The sequence below is a fragment of the Eumetopias jubatus genome, unplaced genomic scaffold, assembly GCF_037043125.1.
Source record: "Eumetopias jubatus isolate StellerSeaLion01/CBP00866 unplaced genomic scaffold, mEumJub1_p1.0 scaffold_1, whole genome shotgun sequence".
Lineage (NCBI taxonomy): Eukaryota > Metazoa > Chordata > Mammalia > Carnivora > Otariidae > Eumetopias > Eumetopias jubatus.
Genome location: NW_028274807.1, coordinates 192,424,916 through 192,440,978, shown reverse-complemented (window position 1 = coordinate 192,440,978; position 16,063 = coordinate 192,424,916). Strand labels below are relative to the sequence as shown.

The window sequence follows — 16,063 nt, the reverse complement described above, 5'->3', positions numbered from 1 at the left end:
TCTATAAAAAGAATAAGATATATTGTCAGGTAACAAAACAAATAAGGCATAGCACAATATATACAATAATCTACCTTTTATGCAAAAGAGGGAAAAATAAGAATTCATATTTGTTATTTATGCATAATGAAATCGGGAGGGATATATAAAGTAGCCTGGTTATCTGGGAGTGGGTAGGGTGCAAACTGGGTCAACATGAGATAAGGATGACAGGAAGACCTTTTTAGTAAATTTCTGGAACCTTGAAACTATACCTCCTAGTCTAAATAAACATTAACTTATTAATTTAAAAAGAAAATGTATTCAGCATAGCTCTTTTAAGTAGATTCAGATTTATGTCCTTTTGAGACTCATATTTATTTATTTGTTGGCTATAGGATATTTCCATTTTCAGGAGACTTGGTCTTGTATCTCTTGAAATAGAGAAATTTTGGGAATACTATACCATCAGTAAGGGGGGTTATGTTCAAAAAGGAGTTTTTCAGTTAAATTGCCAAAATCTTTTCAGAGTTCCTCCTTTTCCAATGTTACTTCAGTTCTTTTTTATCTTCTGCCTTTTTTTGGATGTTGTACATCTATAGGCAGAACTTTTTTTCTTTCCTTCTTTTTTTAAAATTATTTATTTACTTAGTAATCTCTATACCCAACGTGGGGCTTGAACTCATGACCCTGAGATTGACAGTCCCCTGCTCTTCCAACTGAAACTGCCAGCCGCCCGGCAGAACTTTTCTTTTAATGATAAAGCTTTTTGTTAATAATATGACCTTATATTTAAATAGTTTTGTAACTTAAAAAGTGCTTTAGTACTGTGACTTTGAGCTATCTGACATCATTTAATTTAAAGCAAAAAATAAGAAAAGTTAGTGTTTAAATGGCCAAAGTCTCCCTTTTTTTAAAGCTTCACTTATTAAGACACATCTTATTTATTTATTTATTTTTAAAGATTTTATTTATTTATTTATTAGAGAGTGAGCGAGAGAGAAACAGCACGAGAGGGGAGAAGGTCAGTGGGAGAAGCAGGCTCCCCGCCGAGCCGGGAGCCCAATGTGGGACTCGATCCCAGGACTCTGGGATCATGACCTGAGCTGAAGACAGATGCCCAGCCAACTGAGCCACCCAGGCGCCCAAGACACATTTTATAAGCATGATAAAAATTAGTGTTTAAATCAAAATCTCCAGAAGTTGAAATAGGGATTAAGAGTATAAATCTGTAACATTTTACAGGAATGTTTACAGGAAATGTTTAAAGCTACTCCCTTAAAATCTGGACCAGAATTAAATTGAAGGAGAAAAATTGTTAATTTTTTGTAGGGACATTGAAAGAAAAAATTTATAATATGCAACCTCAGCTACATATTAGAATCATCTGGAGCTTTTAAAACACATTGATGCCTGGCCCATTCCCCCAGAGATTATGATTTAATACTACTAAATCATTCATATTTTTAAGAATCTGTAAATTGTTAATATCTATGAAGATCATGTTGGCTGCATGACTATGCTATTTTGATGGAATATTGAGAAGTGAAAATACATTAACTTAATCATACACTTCTGTATTAAGTGGAATAAGGTGACAGTTTCTGTCATAGGCATTTATTTTCCTTTCAGACTGCTGATACCAGCTAAAACCCCCTACTTAAAAAAAAAAAAAAAAGCCATATACAAAAGATCCTGTGTTACTTTTGGTTAATGATGTTTGTAAACTGCCTATATAATGTTGTTATTGTGAAATTTACTTGTAAAATGAGCATATAATTCATTTTGAATTGCTGTTATATAGTTTTAGATGCCTTAAAATAAAAATAGTATAAGTATTTAGGAAAATCACAAAGATTGAGACTCTAGTATCAACTTTTTTTTTTTTTAAGATTTTATTTATTTTTTGAGAGAGAGTGAGAGAACACAATCAGGGGAGGGGCAGAGGGGGAAGCGGACTCCCCCTCTGAGCAGGGAACCAGACATGGGGCTTGATTCCAGGACCTGGGATCATGACCTAAGCCAAAGGCAGACGCTTAACCAACTGAGCCACCCAGGCGCCCCTCTGTAGTATCAACTTTTTTTAAAAAGATATTATTTATTTATTTGACAGAGACACAGGGAGAGAGGGAACACAAGCAGGGGGAGTGGGAGAAGGAAAGGCAGGCTTCCCGCGGAGTAGGGAGCCTGATGTGGGACTCGATCCCAGTACCCTGGGATCATGACCTGAGCCGAAGGCAGACACTTAACGACTGAGCCACCCAGGTGCCCTACTGTAGTATCAACTTAATGTTAAAATTTCTGTTCCTATCACTGTGGGGTTTTTTTTTTTTTTTAGAAAGAGAGAGAAAGAGAGACCAGGGGGAGGGGCAGAGGGAAAGAGAGGCTCTCAAGCTGACTCCACCCCTGACTGTGGAGCCCTGAATCTAAATCTCAAGACCCTGAGATCATGACCTGAGCTGAAACCAAGAGTCGAATGCTTAACCCAGGTGCCTCTGTATGTGGTTTTTAACGCATGTACTCCAGTATAGAATAAAATGCTAGCAGTATTTAGCAAACATAAGTGTTTACTTGATTTGGGGGGAATTTGAGGTACATATCAATCTAAATCAAATTTACAACTGAAATATATGGTAATAAATTAGGGATTATACCAATTAAAATTATGCCATTGTTTCCTGATACCCTGAGGGAATAAGTCAATTTAGAAAATAGGATTTTCTGATAAGTTGAAAGTGTAGACCTCTTACAACCAAATCATTTTTGGATGGAAATTTTTCTAAAGTGATTAATCATTTCCCTGTCACCTTAAATAGAGTAAAGGACAAAAACTTTACTTAATGACCTAATTGTATTTACTAATAGATTTATGCACTTAGAGGCATTAGAGGTTATAAGTTTTTTACAACCCTGTGCTAGGTGACTTTATATTAGCATGTTTTAAAGTTACTGAATTATACATTTTTGTAATGTGTTCTTCTGGGTTGTTAATTTCAGTTTTCTAGGTCAGACATTACTATAGGAACTGTTTAGAAACAAAATACATGTTTTAAATATATATATATATGTGTTTACATATATAAATGCATGTGTCTAAAACATATGTAAATATGGATCTGTGAGGAAACATGGATTTTGCAGTGCATGGACTTGGACATCTGCTCCCACACTTCTCTTCTTTCCTTCTGGTTATCAAGTGAATATGTTTTTTTTTTTAAGATTTTATTTATTTATTTGAGAGAGAGAATGAGATAGAGAGAGAAAGAGCACGAGAGGGAAGAGGGTCAGAGGGAGAAGCAGACTCCCTGCTGAGCGGGGAACCTGATGCGGGACTCGATCCCGGGACTCCAGGATCATGGCCTGAGCCGAAGGCAGTCGCTTAACCAACTGAACCACCTAGGCGCCCTCAAGTGAATATGTTTTAAGTAACGTGGTATTATTGGAATCTTTGATAAATATATTGCTGAAATCTTTAAGAAAAGTGTGAAGATATTTCACCTAGGATCAGGTAACAAATGGCCATGAAATCTCTTCAGCTTTTTACAATATAAGTTATTTGATCTCTTCAGCCTTTCTTTACAATACGTTATTTTTGTGTTACGTGTTCAAAATTTTTGGTAACTATATAGCTTCATTTATTGGAAAATACATAATGGGTACCTTTATAGTTCTTTCTGCAAATGTTTATCAGTCTTCTATCAGGTGCTAGAGATGAAAATACAAATGTCTGACTTCTTGAGATCATAGGTCTATTTGAATAAAACAATAAAAAACCTTTGAGTATATATAATATTTTTATAGTGATATATTCCTGAGTGTTACGATATTATAGAGGAAGAGCACCTAATTCAGTGTACCAGTTAGTTTATGCTAGTTATACTATGGTAATGAACAATCCAAGACTTCAGTGATTTATTTTTTACTCATGTTACATGTTTAGGTAGATGACGGCTCCATCCATAGTTGTTTTCCTTTCTGGAATTCAGGCTAAAGGAGCAGCTCCTGTCTGGGCCGTGTTTTAGTGGTAGAAGAGAAAGAGCTCTGCAGAGCCATGCAATTACAATTAAAGGTTCGGCTCAGAAATGGCACATGTCACTTCCATTTACATTTTATTACCCAAAGCAGGTCACATGGCCAAGTGTGACAAAATTGAACAGGAAGGTATAATTAATATTCATACAGGAAGAAGCAGTGGAATAATTGAGCACAGTCATACATTTTACTACATTCAGCTTACTTCCTGACTCAAAGTGAAAATTATATAGCTTTGGGAACCATCAAATAAGAATTTATTTTAGCAAAAATAAAGTTGTTTTCTGGTCTCTTGTGAGCGTTCTAATATCCATAAGGTAAATGGTTTGTATTTCTCTCAGAGATAAGAAAATTAAGACATAAATTATAATTTGAAGTAGTGTTTTTGTTGTTGTTGGGTTTGGTTTTTTTGTTTTGTTTTGATTTTTGGGAGAGATCAAAGACTGTATCATTGATAATACTACTTAGTATCTTTTGTGAATATTTCTGACATCTGACATTGAATTATGGGATTTAGTCATAAGTGTTTTTTTCCAAACATCTCTTCAGTCTATCTTGCCTATTTGCTTTATCACAGACTGAATCTACATTAATCTTATTTTTAAGTAAAATACTGAGATATGTGAGTTCACAGGTCAAATATTAGAGTAGGTAGAGAGTGACATAAATTACATAGCATTTCCTTATTGAGCATCTCTTTAAGCATCTACTGTATGGCATGTTTGCAAGCTGATAGGGATATGGGGTGACAAGATGTGATCCCTGCTTTTAGTGATTTTACATAAGTGGATATGTATACCGATAATTACAATACAGTGAAATGATTGCTAAGAGAGATACTATTCAAATGAACTGCAGTAGAAATGGATAAGGATAGAATGACCAATTGATAAGGCAATGAAGGAGGGAACAGAATGTCACCAGAAGTGACATCTAGAACAAGTCTTAAAAGAAGAGCAGGATTTTAGCATGCAAATGAAGAAGTACATTTTAGGCAGCATCAATAAATAGTATGAGTAATGGCATAAGGGAGAAAAAATAGGTGGCTCGTTTGAGAAACTTTTTTTTTTAAGATTTTTTATTTATTTACTTGACAGAGAGAGAGCGCAAGTAGTCAGAGAGGCAGACAGGGGGAGAAGGAGAAGCAGGCTCCCCGCCAAGCAGGGAGCCCGACGTAGGGCTCGATCCCAGGACCCTAGGATCATGACCTGAGCCGAAGACAGTCACTTAACCGACTGAGCCACCCAGGCTCCCATAGAGATTACTTTGCCTGGGTGGCTCAGTCGGTTAAGCGGCTGCCTTCAGCTCAGGTCATGATCCTGGAGTCCCTGGATGAAGTCCCGCATTGGGCTCCCTGCTTGGCAGGGAGTCTGCTTCTCCCTCTGACCCTCCCCCCTCTCATGTGCTCTCTCTCTCTCTCATTTTCTCTCTCTCAAATAAATAAAATCTTTTAAAAAAATAAAATGTTTAAAAAAATAATCTCTATGCCCAACGTGGATCTCAAACTCACTACCCTGAGATCAAGAGTTGTGTGCTGTACCGACTGAGCCAGCCAGGTGCCCCTTGTTTGAGAAATTCTGAGTGATTTTGTGTGACATAATATGGGGGAAGGGACAGAAGATGAGACAGAAGGGGCACCGGGGTGGCTCTGTCAATTAAGCATCTTCCTTTGGCTCAGGTCATGATCCCAGGGTCCTGGGTTCGAGCCCCATGTCAGGCTCCCTGCTCAGTGGGGAGTCTCTTCGCCCTCTCCCTCTGCTCCTCCCTGCTCTGCTTGTACTTTTCTCTCTGCCTCTCAAAAAAATAAATGAAATCTTTAAAAAAAAAAAAAAAGATGAAGCAGAAAAGGTAGTTTAGGACCAAATCATGAAGAATTTTATTTTTTTTTAAGATTTTATTTATTTATTAGAGAAAAAAAGCAAGCACAAGTTGGGGGAGGGGCAGAGGGCGAGGGAGAAAGAATCTCAGGCAGACTCTGTGCCGAGCATGGAGCCTGATGTGGGGCTCAGTCCCAGAACCCCAAGATCATGACCTGAGCTGAAACCAAGAGTCAGACGCTTAACCAACTGAGCCACCCAGGTGCCCCCAAATCATGAAGGATTTTAATGTCATACTGCTTTTTCCTTTAGAACCAGTAGTAAGGAGTTCCAAAGATTTTCAAAGAATCACATGGTTAGATCTTTTGTTTTTAGAGGAGCAGTCTTGGTGACAATGTGGAAGACATTGGAACTGTACTTAGAGTCAAGGAGACCTGGTAGAGTGATTTAGTAGAAAGGACAGTTAGAAACAGACTGGAATGCAACAAAATCATCTTCATGGAGGGAGACAGATTTGGGAGTCATCAACCAAAGTAGTGAAGGCTGTAGGAAATATATTCCCAGGGAGGTTTGTACATTTCTAGAAAAGTAGAGTCTAGAGAAGAACCCTGGGGATGATCAACATTTGAACAGCTGGTAGGGAAAAAGAAAACAGAGTTGGAAGAACAGCCAGAGAAGTAGGAAGACCAGGAAAGACTGGATTTGTGAGAAACAAGGCAGGGGAGAGTTTTTGAGAAGATAATTGTTAACAGCACTCAAATGTCACTTTATAAGGAGTGAAAGTAGTAAAAACTGGGCTATTCACCAGAGTAAGTGAGTATGGAAGCTCACTAGCAGTGGGTAAAGGGCTATAAATTAGTGTTACAGCTCTGAAAGTGCTTGAATAAGTGGATGCAGAGGGTAATTAAGAGCATTTCCATGTAAAAGATATGTTTCTGTATACTTCTGTGATGGTAATTTTTTTTCTCCAGTTTTAGTTGTTGCTAATTCCATGGAGCCTGTGGTGGTTGCCTACATGGGTGGGGCAGGTGATATGGAAGAAGAAAAGCCTTATAGGTTAGGCCTTCCCTATCCCGATTAATTTTTCAATAGACTTAAATGTAAGTTGAGATCTTATTGGGTTAAATATAATATGTGCAAACGGGACATGAATCACAGATGTCAAAAATGTATAGGAATGTTAAAATGTTTTAATTCCACACATTAGAAATTCAGTAGCATAGATGATATTCTCTAGTACTTTTTTGATGTTCTGAATTTTTAAAGCTAGGAATTTATCTTTCCATTTCTCTTGGTACAAAAAAAGTCTTTCTCTGCAATGTGTGTGTGTGTGTGTGTGTGTGTGTGTGTGTGTGTGTGTGTGTGTGTGTGTGTCAGCTCTTGCTGTGTCCAAAGTATATGAATGAGAGACAATTTGAGAACTGCTTAATCTGGGGATGATGGATAGTTATTTTATATTTGGCCAAAATGAAATTTTTAGCATAAATCCTATAATATTCAACAAAAGGGTTAAATATTTTTGTATCTACCCTGATGAGCACTTAACTATTAAAGAATGCTTATAGGAACTTATAACCAAGAATTAAAAAAATGAAACACTGATGAAATTTGGATATTTTTGCAGTGAGAGATATATTTTATGAATTATCAAATTCTTTTACTTAATCTTATGTTACTTTGGTCACTTCTTTTCTTTTTTAATGAATTATTTATTTAGATAGTGTGCACATTTAGAGAAAGGGGCAGAGGGAGAGGGGGAGAATCTCAAGCAAACTCCCTGCTGAGTGTGGAGCCTGATGTGGGGCTCAGTCTTACAAACCTGAGATCATGACCTGAGCCGAAACCAAGGGTTGTACACTCAACCGACTGAGCCACCCAGGTGCCCTGGTCACTTACTTTCCATTCATATAATTTTATAATAGTTTTTAAATTTTGCATTCTTGTTTTTGTGGTAGGTGCTGAATATGTGGCTTTTATTTTTTAGTTTTTGAGAGAGAGAGAGAGCACGCATGTGTGCATGCATGTGCAAGGGGAGGAGGAGGGAGAGAGAGAGAATCTTTTTTTTCTTTTTTTTTTTTTTTGAGAAAAAGAGAGGGAGAGGGAGAGGGAGAGCAGGGAGGGCAGGGAGGGGCAAAGGGAGAGGCAAAGGGAGAGAGAGACTCTTAAGCAGGTTCCATGCCCAGTGTGGAAATTATGACCGGAGCTGAAATCAAGAGTTGGTCACTTAACTGACTGAGCCACCCAGGCATCCCAATATGTGACTTTTAAAAACATAGTTTTAACATTAAGTAAAAATGAAGATATCAAGCAATTATTAATTAAACATGTAAGACTAATAATTCCTCTGAATTTATACTATGTAAAATGAGGTCCTATATGTGGAAATGTTTTTATAAACTAGGTAGTTAGAAATTAAGTAGCTAATTTTGAATATAGGAGAAATATTTAAAATTCACTCTAAATTTAATAGAAAAACGTAATTAAATTACTCTGGAGCAAAGAGGTCAAATGAAATATTTCCAGTTTCAGAGACTTTTATCCATGAATGTAAAGATAATAAAGACATACTGAAATATATTTTAAAAATACATTTTATAGGAGTTCTAGAATAGAAAAATTTATTTTGAGTGGGGAGGGTAGGAGAAGACGACTTTGGAGGAATGGCTGTTTTGTGAGTTTGGGTCCAGTGTAAGTATATAGCAGCAGTCTTACTTAAAAAAAGTACCATTTTATTTAGCATGTGTTGCAGTTCTAAACCTTAGTACTCTTACTTGCACAATGTTTTCTCTTGTCAAGCATGAATGTCAAAACCCAGAATCTGCACTGTCACTTCCTTGTTGTAAATCCGGCTCTGCTACTAAGATAACACTTAGTATCTGAGTACAACTGAGTGTAAATTTCTCAGGGTCTTGAAAAACAGTTTGAGGGTGAAATAAAAGTTCAGGTATGATTAATTTTCTAAGTTATGGCTATTTAAAAGTTCATTTCAATATTTTCAAAAAACTATCAAATGAACTCCTGTATCAACAGAAAACTCCAGAAACTGCTTAAGTTTTTTGGCATAGCATCTAAATTTACTCAGATTAAGTACTCAAAAATTGTAATTTTGGTTAGTAATAGAGATATCTTATACTCGAACCAATTTACGCTCTTTACTAAACTTTAGAGCTGAAACTCTGTAAAGACATTTCATCTCAAATTTTGCTTGATATTTTAGATTGTAAATAAAGTACTTAATTGAGATAAATCCAAAATAGTATTCAAATGTGAGAAGTATAACAGGACTTTTTAGTGGATTATCTTTTTGGTGTGTTCAGAGGGAATTGTTTGAATTTAAACTACAGCTTTAATTGCACATCTATTGCCTGCAGGTATCTTTTTTAAAAGGAAAAGCGAAGTAAGCTAAATAGTGACATTTGTCATTCTAACAATGGAGTACTTTGATTTAAGAAACAAAGTTTGTCATAATTGTGTTAATTAAATATTTAAATGCAAACTTGCTAGTAATATTTTTATATAAAATACCTTTTGTGGGTATTGATTTTAGTATTTATGTGACAAGCCTAGAAACTTTCTGTAAAACACCCAAAGCTTAACAATAGGATGTGGCTTATTTTGTTCTCCATGTAAACTTGTAAGTAAATTACCTGAATTGGTCATTGTTAGAAATTGTCCTCATCTCTGTTACGACATTATCGTTGTAGTTTCTTTTTGTCTATTATCTTGAATTGAATTCCTTTAAGGTGGGAAACTTTTGTCTTACTTCTGTGCTCCATGTTCTAGATTTAGCTAGTATTGAATAGGTTTTAATAATAGTTAGGGTTTATATTTTCTTCTTAGATCTTGTAGATACTGATTTTGTGTATTTTATTTTACTTAAATCATATCTTTTGTCTTTAGAAGGTTTTATTTTCTGTATCATGTGTTTCTTTACCTCGACTATGATGAATTCTAAGTGTCTATTGTTATTTTTATCATTTAAATAGTTAATTCTTTAGAAGTGTATGGAGCCATTTATATTTTCCATCATACCGATGATATAAAAAATAAAGGAAATTTATGACTATGTTTAAACATTTAACAACGACAAAAAACCAAACATTTAACAACAACAAGCAAGTTCTGTAGGTTCTTATCTGCCTCCAGTGTGGTATTTAAAGAGAAATTCTTTCCTTCCCTGAAACTTTAGTTTTACATCTCATATATCTCTGGCTTTTTTCATCCATTAAATTCCATTTCTAGATGTGTAGACTTCCCTAACCTAGATGTGAATTCCTAAAACATATGCATAGTATTCTAGAGATTTCGAAGTCCTGTTGATTCATTCAGCCATCATTATTGAGCACTTCCTGTGTGCTGAGCACTATTCTAAACAAAACAAAGTCCCTGCCTCCATGAAACTGGCATTCTAGCATGCAGATACCATCAATCATCTTTCATTATCAACTCAGCCTATTTAGGACAAATGGGAGTGCTTCTGGTTTATTGACAGGGAATCCAACATAGTTCAGTTCATCTTGTCCTATAAATTTGCCGTGTGAAAGCAATGCTATCATATGGCCCCAAAGTATTCCGGTTAAATTTGAGTTTTGTCCTCAATTATCTGCATTTGGTGAAATCTGTACATACCTCCTTTAATTTTATAAATTTATATCATATATGTATCTTCTTGACCTCTTCTATACTACCAGGTAAACCTTACTTAAATTATTTTTGAAAGTCATCAGGGAACTGCTTAGATGAGTCATTGAATGATTTTGTTTTGGTGGGGTTTTTTTGTTTTGTTTTCTCTCTGCTCTGAAACTCACTTTTCCATCTTCCTCAATATGATTTTTTTAAAAGATTTATTATTTATTTTAGAGAGAGAGAGTAGGAGCAGGAGGGGCAGAGGGGGAGGGAGAGAGAATCTCAAGCAGACTCAATGCTAAGTGTGGAGCCCGACTTGGGGCTCGATTTCAGGACTCTGAGATATGAGCTGAGGCAAAACTAAGAGTCAGACGCTTAACTGACTGTGCCACCCAGGCACCTCCCTCAATATAATGTTTAATAGAACTTTTATAACTTTTGTTTGCATGACATTGTACTTTTCTAGTTCTTAATTTTTTGATAGTTTTTGTATTTCTATCTTTATTTCCATTGTCTGTGGTTTCCATATAGACTTTGTCTTTATTCTTTCAATTTCCCCACTAATTCTCTCAAAATTCACATATTTACAGTCTTAAATGACCACTTCTAAGAACTTTATTTCAAAATTTATTTATCATGAATTTTGTAACCATATTTTTAATTTAAATTGTTTAAAGTGTATACTTTAGTGGTTTATAGTGTACTCACAAAATTGTACAGCTATTACCATTATTTATTTCCAGAACATTCTTATTGCCCTCCAAAGAAACTCTGTACCCATTTAGCAGTCACTCTTCATTTCCTCCTCTCCCAGTCTCTGGCAGCCAGTAGTCTACTTTCTGCTTCTATAGATTTGCCTATCTAGGACATACTTCATGTAAATGGAATCATATAATATGTGGACTTGTGTATCTGGCTTCTTTCAGCATAGTGTTTTCAGGGTTCATCCGTGTGGTAGCATGTATCTATACTCTGTACCTCGTGTTGTCAAATAATACTCCATTGTAGGGATATACCACATTTACCACATACTCAGTTGATGGACATTTGGGTTGTTTCTGTTTTTTGGCTATTATGAGTAATACCGCTCTGAACATACATGTACAAGGTTTTATGTGGACATATGTTTTTAGTTCTCTTGGTGATGTACCTAGGAATAAAATTGCTGGGTCATATTGTATCCATATTTAATGTTTTAAGAAACCACCAAACTGTTTTCCAAAGCAGCTGCACTGTTTTACATTTCCACCAGCAGTGTACAAAGGTTCAATTTCTCTACCTCTTGGTCAACACTTTTTTTTTTTTTAAGATTTTATTTATTTGACAGAGAGAGACAGTGAGAGCAAGAACACAAGCAGGGGGAGTGGGAGAGGGAGAAGCAGGCTTCCCGTGGAACAGGGAGCCCGACGCGGGGCTCAATCCCAGAATCCTGGGATCATGACCTGAGCTGAAGGCAGACACTTAACGACTGAGCCACCCAGACACCGGGTCAACACTTGTTATGGTCTTTTTTATTGTAGCCATCTATTATGAAGTGATAGCTCACTGTGATTTTGGTTTGCATTTCCCTAATAACTAATGATGTTGTGAGCATCTTTTCATGTACTTACTGGATATTTGTTTATTGTTTTTTGAGAAATGTTCATATCCTTTTCCCACTTAAAAAATTAGGCTGTTTATCTTTTTATTGCTGAGCTGTATATTCTAAATATAATTCCCTTATCAGTTGAATGATTTACAAATATTTTTTTCCATTCTATAGGTTGTTTTGATGATGCACTTTTTTGTTATTACAGTAAAATATACATTACATAAAATTTACTATTTTTTAGCATTTTAAGTATACAATTCAGGGGTATTAAATACATTTACAGTGTTGTGCAACTATCACCTTTATTTATTTCTGGAACTTTTCCATCATCCCAGACAGAAACTCTGTACCCATTAAACAGTAACTCCCCTTCTTCTTCTTCTCCCCCAGCCCCTGATAACTGCTGTTTCTACTTTGTGGCTCTATGAATTTGCCTATTCTAGGTGCCTCATATAAGTGGAATAATATATTTGTCTTTAAGGTGTCTTTTATAGCACAAAAGTTTTTAATTTTGTTGAAGTTCAACTTACCTATTTTTTATATTTGAAGAAATTTTTAATGATCTTAAAATTCTTCATTTATATTGTCATTTGTGCTTTTGATGTCATATCTAAGATGCTATTGCCTAATCCAAGGTCATGAAGATTTATTTTAATCATTTTTGAGTACTCGCTTACTTGGCTTTTTCATCCATATGCACAACATCAGTATAATTATCAAAGGTTTTATGAGAAGGGTTTATTAAATAGTCTCTTTAAAAATTTTTAGATTGGGGTGCCTGGGTGGCTCAGTTGCAGGGTCGCCTAGGTGGCTCAGTTGGTTAAGTGTCCAACTCTTGATCTCAGCTCAGGTCTTAATCTCAGGGTCATGAATTCAAGCCCCACATTGGGCTCCATACTGGGCATGGAGCCTACTTGAATAGAATAGAATAGAGAATAGAATAGAATAGAATAGAATAGAAAGGAATAGAATAGAATAGAATAGAATAGAATAGAATAGAATAGAATAGAATAGAATATCTAGATATTCTTACTTAAACTACAGCTTCCTCAGAGGATTTGTACAAAACATTTGTACAAAATCCAAATTTTGTACATCTGTAGTAAACTTGTAGGAGACTTCATTATGTTGAAAAAGTGTAGAAGTAAAATAGGCCAGCGTAGTGATTAAGAGCTGGAAACTGACTACCTGGGTGTGGATCCTGGCTGTTACTTTCTAGCTGTATGATCTTGGGCAAGTCGCTGGTTCTCTCTGGACATTCATTCCCTCTCTTATTGGGTCCCTTGCTCTCTCTCTTGCAAGGATTAAACAAGCAAATATCTGCAAAGGGCTTAGTCAATTTGGTAATAGTGTTAACCACATACATGTTAGATACTGTCATACCCTTCAACTTTAGTAATGTCATTTCTAGGGACTTAATCTAAGAATATTATCAGAGATGTTGCATAAAGATGTAGGTATAACAGTTTCATCACAGAAATTAATTGCAAGAATTTACCATATGTACTCTAAATTTATGAAATTTATGAAATACCATTTGCTCTTTAGTCATATTTTCAAAAAATATTTAATGCCATGAAAAATAATGATGTAAGCGAAAAAGGCAATTACATATACAATGGTATATAAAATATGTCTCTAAATGTCTTTGAAAATATGGAGCAGGGAAGCAGAGTGTTGGTCTTACAATACATATAAAAAAGTATGTTAAACTGTTGATAGTGGTTATACTTGGAAGCTTAGGAGGAGTGAATTTAATTTTCTTCTGAACTTTATTGAACTCTCCTGCCTTCAACAATAAGTACTTTATATTCAGAAAAACAATTATTTTTTTAAAAAGACCAAATATGGGGGAAAGCCCATTGTAAAATGGAAAAAATGATGGGAAAATAGGAAAAGCCCAGTGTGAAATAGGAAAGCATAATGTAAATAGGAAACCTGAGTCCTCCTACTAGTATTGCTATTAAATAGTTTCAGGCCTTGGGACGCCTGGCTGGCTCAGTTGGTAGAGCATGTGACTCTTGATCTTGGCGTTGTGAGTTTGAGCCACACTTTGGGTAGGCAGATTGCTTTAAAAGAAAAAAAAGTTTTGAGACTTGAATGAATTTTCTCTCTTCCTTGGGGGACACAGTTTCCTCATCTGCAAAATGAGGAGTTGGGATAAAATTAAAAAGGCAGTGTGCAGAGTGGTTAAGAGCTGGGAGGTGAGAGAGGAGAGTTAGGGACTACAGTTGAAGAGAGATCACTGTGTGGGTTCATGTCCTGCTTCTTCTTCCTGTTCACTTGGTGACTTCTGGCAAGTAATTTAACCTCTCTGTGCCTCAGGTTTCTTGTTTATAAAGTGGGAATGATGATGATTATTATTATAATACCTCATGGGGGATTGTGAGAATTAAATGAGTTAATAATACATGTAAAGGACTTAATAATATAGAGTCTGATTCTATATTAGGACTCAATAAATGTTAACTGTTTTTACTGGTATATAAGATTCTTTCTAATGCAGTCATTTATTTCCAATAATATTGTTAGTCGAGGGAGTGATTCTTAAATTTGTCTATCATTTGGAAATTTAGCTAATTTTTTATTTAGATATTTTTGAGATGGTGGAGACTATTGATTTGTGAAATTGAATATTTTGAAGTCCCTGTTCCTCTCCCCCAGCTTTACTTAATTGTCTTGTGTCTTATTACAGGCAACTTCTTTGGGGCCCTAAGTTATCTCATCATTGAGATTTTGTAGACCTTTTCAGCAGTAAAAATCTCATTTGATTTTATAGAGTTTTTTTCTAACTTTTTGTTCTAAAGCGAATGTATGTAGCTTAATATATTTGTAATTAAGTTGTATAGGCTGTTAGGTTGTACCTATATTTCTTCAACTGGTGTTTCAATTTTAAACTTATGAAATGGCATAAAGCCCAATGGAATGTTATAGACTAGTCCATTCTAGAAAAAGCTAATGTTATAAAGTCAACTGGAAGTTGTTAGAGCATGACCTATAGTGTGACTGGATTGATGCCTAGATGTTACTTAATTTAATCCCAGAAAAAGAATGTATCGAAATGCTTTAAGAGACAAATCCAAGTATGTGAAAATCACTTTCAGAGTCAGCAGCCGTGCTAATTCATTTCGCAACTCTGAACACAGACTACAGAAATAGATGACTTTCATAATATTATATCATTTTCTTTCACTGACTATCTGAGATACTTAATTAAGTCTTCGTTGAATAGTGACTCAGCTAGTCCATTGCTTTGGAAATTTTTGTCTGTGAGCAAGTCACTGTATGGTACCTCAGTTTATAATGGCAGTCATAATGAAGATGATTACATTTTTTTCCATACCGGGGATAAGAATGAAAGTTGTATTTTAATACATTTATTCTTAGATCTTTAGAAACTCTCCCCTTCCCTGCAGGGTTGTAGCTGTAGTAGGCAGCCCACTACAGAGGTCATTATTTCTGTGTTGGAGAATAAATTAGTGAGTAACATTGCCAGGAAACAAAAGGCAAGAGTTTGACTTCCACAGTTAAGGGATATAGTTTGTTACTTAAAACAGATATTAGAGGATATTTTCCTCTAATTATAATAACTTTTGTTTATAAAACATACCTAGCTAATTCCCATAGCAGGAGAAAAGTGCTGTGTCTGGATAGACAAAATCGGTTCAACATAGCTTTGTGACTCACTGACGGAAGAGGGGAGAGTTCTTTTTGCCATAGGGATTGGATTTTAGTTTAGGATGAGTTCTTTGTCTAAGTACAGATATGAGAAAATTTCCATCCTATGCGTCAAGTATCTTATTCTGTCTTTCTGAGATTTAACTCAATGCCTCCAAATTCCCTAAGTGTATACTTTTGTAACTTCTGCTACTTGGTTCATGTTAATTACATAGTGTTTATATTTCTCCCTCAATATTTCTCTTCCTGAATGTAAGAATTTGTGAACTTTTCCTTTAAACATTTTGAACTATGATTTTGTGTTTGTTGGTTTGTTTCAGTTAAAAAATCCATTTTTTCA

The 16,063-nt window shown here is 35.4% G+C and overlaps 1 protein-coding gene across 21 annotated transcripts in view; it reads left to right on the top strand.

Moving 5' to 3' along the window:
• The window catches only part of SLMAP (sarcolemma associated protein), a 194,871-nt gene that overhangs the window by 22,690 nt on the left and 156,118 nt on the right, over positions 1 to 16,063 (top strand). The window lies entirely within an intron of this gene.